Here is a 6,000-nt window from a genome sequence, read left to right as displayed (position 1 = left end):
TATGTAAAATACTGAACAAAGGGAAAGTGCATACTATTTCTGCTCTCGAGGAGTTTATGTCAGATAGAGAATGATCAGAATGACACAAATAACTAAAAGAGAAAGCAAAATTGTGGAGGAGACCGAAGTAAGATATAAAGGCAATAGAAATATAGCAGAGAAAATATCTGTGGTACATAAAGAGCTTTTATTAGTTACAGTACTATAAATAAACAACTTTAATAAATTTCATATTCTATATAGTTTATATTAATGAATGATGAATTTGTAATAAAAATATGGTATTAAATTATATAAAGGAAAGTTAGTTCATAGACTGCCATAGCAATTCCAGAGAATATAACTAATAACATTATATGAAATTAATACCTGGAAATCAAGAAGCAATATAACAATTGAAAAAGGAATTATTAAATGATAAAGAATGTCACAATTGGATATTAATGTGGAGAGAAATAATTAAATCCATGCCTCATTCCTAAAATTTCATTAAATTCCAAATGAATTAGTGGGCTAAATGGTGTTGAAATTAGAAGAAAACCAGAGTGTATTTCTTCCACCTATGAAGAAGGGTTATGTGTCTGTTAAATTACACATTTTACATCATTTAATAGAATAAATCTAAGAAATATGACACATTTCTCTCAGAATAAGAAAATTATAGGATCAACATATAATAGAAATTTACTGATAAAAATAAAGAAACAATATATGTATAAAGTCAGTACTCAAAAATGCAGTGGCTTAAAATGATAACCATTCATTTAGCACACAGGTCCATGGACTGGCGATTTGGGCTGGCTCAGTGGTCCTTCTGCTGGCTCTGCCAGCTTCCCCAGGCATCTGGGCTCAGCTGGGTGGTCCTGCCTCTAAGGGTTGGCTAGTTGTTGGCTGGAGCACTGCGGAACCTGCTCTCACCATCTGAAAGCCCGTCAAGGTTTGTTCATGTGTGGCAGAAAGGTGCCACGGGCCGCCAGAGGGCAAACCACCAAGCACAGTGCTTTTCATGTCTCTGCCTTCATCCTGTTGGCCGCTGTTCCATGAGCCGAAGGAGTCCCATGGTCAGCCTCAGAGTCCTTGAGGAAGGGCACTACCAGAGGATGTGGAATTAGGGCATTGGTGATCCTCTGGCTGTTTTCACCCTGCATCAGTAATTGGCAAGGGACACTGACAGCTTAACCACAGAGAGCAGATTATCACGTGGAAACTTTACATCAGTACTAGTGATTAAAGAAATGCACATTAATTGGCTTCTAGATTTCATAGTGCAGAGGAGGAAACTGAGACCCAAAGACTTACTAAGATCATGTAGGAGATGACTTGTCCAGCCTGCTGACTGAGCAAGATCTCCATTGTCAAGTCCAGCAGTAGAAGGCAAATCTGGGTTCAAACTCGCTCTACTACTTCCTAGTGGTGTTTGGTATTATAGCTCTAAGCCTCGGTTTCATCTCCGTAAAATCAGAAAAACATCTACCTCAACGATTATGAGGATTAAATGAGAGCATGTGAAAATGCTCCGCAAAGGCCCTAGTTCCTGCTCAGTTTATGGATTTTAATACTAACTTACTGCTTCTTCCCATTTCTATGATGCAATCTTGTAAAACCAGCAACGAAACAAAGCAAAATGAAAAAGCCCAAACAAAACAAACCAGCAAATAAGGAGCTAAAACTGTGGGGGCCAAGAAGAAACTGCTACATTTGTGAATAACTGGTGCCTGCTCGTACAGCTGTTAATTCAGTCATCACCGAGTGCCCTTCTGGGCCCGACAGTGGCTGGGTGCTGGGAATACAGCGATGAACGGAAAGAGGCGGATCCCTGCCCTCATGGAGCTTAGAGCTTAAAGGCAGAGATGGACAATAACCAAATCGTCACATCAATAAGCAAAAAATTGCAGCTTAATTAGTGCTCTAAAGGACTCTTGGTTAGTGCTCGTAGGAAATAATACACTAGGGAGATGTAACTCCATTAGGGGAGGGAGGGGACCAGGGAGGATCTCCCTGAAAAAATGACTAGAGCTGTGAAGAAGACAGTGATCCTGATCTAGACCAGGGGAGGGTTATACGAAAGGGTCAGACCACACAGCCCTTGCAGGGAATGATGAGATTGTTTTAACTCTTGAAGCAATGTGAATTCAGGGAAAGATGCGACCAAAGTTGAGATGTGAAAAGCTTTCTCTGGGATCAGAGTAGAGAACAGATTGGAAAGGAGGAGTGGCTGAAGGTAGATAAATTAGGAGACGACTATAGAAGGCTTATAATTTACAAATTAGTTCAATTTTCCACAAAGGAAATCTAGACCTATTAATTCTACTTTGGCAAGTGCTAAGGAAACACATCCCCAACTACTTGTACATTGACCAAAAGTGACTGGTGACTCACATTAGGCTGATAATAATACCTTTTAGAATGAATAATGTTGACTAAATGGGTTTTAGATAGCTAAGTAAGTTAGTATTAAAATCCATGTATATTTTTAACAACCAACAGGCCATATTTATTTTGTTATTATCAATTTAAAAAAATCCACATACCCCAGCTGGGCTTCCCCACCCTGTGTTATGATGCACGAGACTGACTAAGTGAGCTGTGCGATTTCAACAAGAACAGATCCCGCACAGCTACTGAGTACAGCCAAAAAGCATGGACGATGTCAGTTGTAAAACAAGGTGAATACAAATTATTAGCAGCACCCTTATCACTATGGAAAAGTCATGAATAAAGTTCAGAAATAAAATTGGAGTTTTCCCTCTGCCTTGGGTACTTGGCTTTAAAGACTTAGAAGTAATACCCGAGTTAAATAGCAGTTTTGGGAATCAGGTGAAGGGGTTCAATTACATGTGCTCCCCAAAGAAGGCTGAGAGATTCTTCTCCCTGCACTATATAATCGTACTTGATTTGCTAATCAGATTATTAGAAACAAGGGAATATACAATCTTCAATCCACATACTCAACTTTAGCTTCACTGTGTTCCAAGTTTTTGGTGCTTTATAGCATGTTTTCCTACAATTGCAAAATGCCTGTGGAAAGCGATTACATTTCAAATATTTTAGCTTCACAAGGAATGGAAGAAGTTGGAGGTAGAACTGTAAAACATTCAGATATTTCAAAAGCGATTTGTAAAATACTGGTGAAATTAGTGACCAAAAATAAAATTTCAAGTTGCTGAATCTCTTAGGATACATCTTAGACCATCCTGCGTAATAATCAAGTTTTCCTTTTCAGAGTAAAACTACAACTTCAGAAAGAAGAAAGTTTTGGAGGCTCCTGGAAATAACAAATTAACTAATTTAAGCTGCAGCCTTTAACTATGGGAAAGAGGGTGGATATTGGCAAAGATGGGTCTGGTTCAAATTCCTACTTTTAGTTGGGCAAATCCCATTGCCCGTCTGAATTTCAGTTTCTTCAAGGCAAAAACAGGGGTAAAAGTAACTACCATTCAGGGTCAATGGGAAATTGAAATGAGGTGTTATATAAGCAAGTACCTAAAACACTCATTAAAATTTCTTCTGTAATGTTTCTTCTCTTTCACAGACCTGAATGAGCTTCTTAGTGCACATTCCCCGTCCTTCCCAGCTTGGCAAGCTTGATGATGACGACTTTCCAAACAACACTGGAAGCTTGACCTCCTTATCAGTAAAATCTGTACAGTTATCTCAAAAGTCAGGGCTGCTGCAGATGAAGCTTGGATGTGAGCTTCACCTTGGCTACAGTTATTTGAAGGTATCATTAGCTGAATTAATCTTACTCAAATTTCTAACTAGGCAAAGCTTTTTACTTGGTTTTCATCTAACCCTTCTATCTGTCCCAATAATCAGTAGACCATAAAAATACTGAGCGCTGTCAGGAAAATTTGTGAAAGGCTATGTAATAGACCACAAAGAGTATAGGGCATCCACACTGGAAAAACTAGACACTGTCTAGAGCACTGCTTGTGGCCACCTCTGTCTTTCATTGTTTGGATCTATTTTGCAGTTTTGTAGATTGTAGAAAATAAGTAAGAATCCAAATGACTCTTTTCCATAGAAATAGAAATGAATGATGTTCGGTGGAATACAAGTGATGAATTTTACATGTTTTTGTGAATTCATTTAAACATTCCTTGTTGCCTATATATATATGTGTGTGTTTCTTGGATTTCTTTGAACTGGTTGTATCATCTTATTGGATCTCTCATTAATTCAATAAATAAAATCTTTGATTTGTACTCATCTTATATAAAGTCTTGATTTTATGTTTTTAAAAAATTATTCTCTTTCAGTGCCCATTGTAGGGTGTCCCCAGCCCTGGGCTGGAGGCAGGGGAGATATGCCCATTTGACACACATGAAATGGTTGCAAACTAAACATGAAAGAACGGGACAAGAAATAGATATTATACTAGAGACAAGATCGCCACTGGACTTGCGAGGAGAAAGAGATAAGGGTTGAAGTAATTTCAGAGAAAAGGTATAATTTCAGAGTTAGGACTGCAGACAGCCCAGAGGAGATGGAGACAGAACTAGCTTTGAGGGGTAAGATGCAACCTGAGAAGACAAGGGACCATCAGCATGACCTCTTCAGAGAGATTTGCTTATTGATAAGGCCTGGATAGGAAAAATACAGGCAAGGCTAAATCTTATTTGGCATCCTCAACATGGTAGGCAATGGGTGCTAGAGGGTCTCAAACCTGACTACCCATTAGAATCAACTGTGGAATAGAAAAATGCTGATGCCTGGGCCCCATTATCAGAAACTGTAATGTAATTGGTCTGGGGAGGTGCAGGAAAAATCACTCCCTAGGTGATTCTAAATGAAACTAGTGTGCTATGCAATTTACATGTGCTCTTTGATTTAATTTAACACTCATAGTAACCCCATAAGAGAAGTCTTTTCAGCCTTGTTTTATAGATGAGGAAATAAAAGGCTCTGAGAGACTAACTGATTTGCCAAGAGGGCCTACTACAACTTGCTGCTAAAAGAATGAGGGAAAGTTTTTGATTAGGGAAGGGTGGTTTGTGGATAAATTTAATGTTACTATTACATAGTATAATTATGAATATAGAATTCACTCATTCACCATATATTTACCAAATGCCAACTATGTGCCAGGTTCTGTTCTAGGAACTGGAAATCAATGTGATCATCAAAACAAAGTCTCTACCATCGTTCTGAGGAATGGAGAGAAAGCTTGCTCTTTGGTCATCTCAGAGAAGAATCCTCAAGGTAAGAGAAGAGCAAGTGCAGTAGTAACATGGCATCCTCTGGGGTATTAAGGAAATGCTAATAAAGGTTTTTGTGTGAAACTGACACAAAATAATGTTGTATATAAACTGTAACTGAAATATAAAAAATAATTTTTAAAGCAAATGGGATGTACAATAAACAAATAAGTACAAAGGTAACAAAATATGACTCCTCTGGGGGTCTTGTTAAAATGAAAGTCTCGGGGGGGGTCTTAGATCCTGCCTTTCTGGTGGCGCCTGGGCCATGCTGATGCCGCTGGTGCCCAGCCCACATTTTGACTTTTGATTCTAGGTTTCAGTATGGTCAGTGAAGACCTCTGTGACTCAGTTTCCTTTTCTGTAAGTGGGGTCAATAATGGATCCTATTACCTAAAGGTTGTTAGTGCATTAAAGCACAGCGTATGGGACATAGTAAAACCTCGATAAACATTCTTTATTCCTCTATAATTTGCTTTACATTTTAAAAAACTTCCCATCAGAGTAACATGGCATCCTTCTGGGGAGCTATAGAAATGCTATCAGAAGCAAGAAGGACATAGAAAAGTTAGGGTAAGGAACATCCACCCTTCCCTGACAATATTGTTTCTATGCATAGAAATTACGAAATTCTGTGGTCTCTGTGTATGAGTGTGGAATTGAACTTTTAAATGTGTTTGGGTTTATTAAACCTTATAATAATTTTAGTGGCAACTACTTTTCTTTGTATAGAACTAATTTCAATTTATGAAATAAAGTAGGAGTCTCCCTTCTCCCCTTTTATAGGAATTATTTTAGAGAT

This window comes from Miniopterus natalensis, chromosome 8 (assembly GCF_054644295.1).
Source record: "Miniopterus natalensis isolate mMinNat1 chromosome 8, mMinNat1.hap1, whole genome shotgun sequence".
Taxonomy (NCBI): Eukaryota; Metazoa; Chordata; class Mammalia; order Chiroptera; family Miniopteridae; genus Miniopterus; species Miniopterus natalensis.
The sequence above is the reverse complement of the archived record's forward strand: the minus strand, read 5'-3'. Positions refer to the sequence as shown.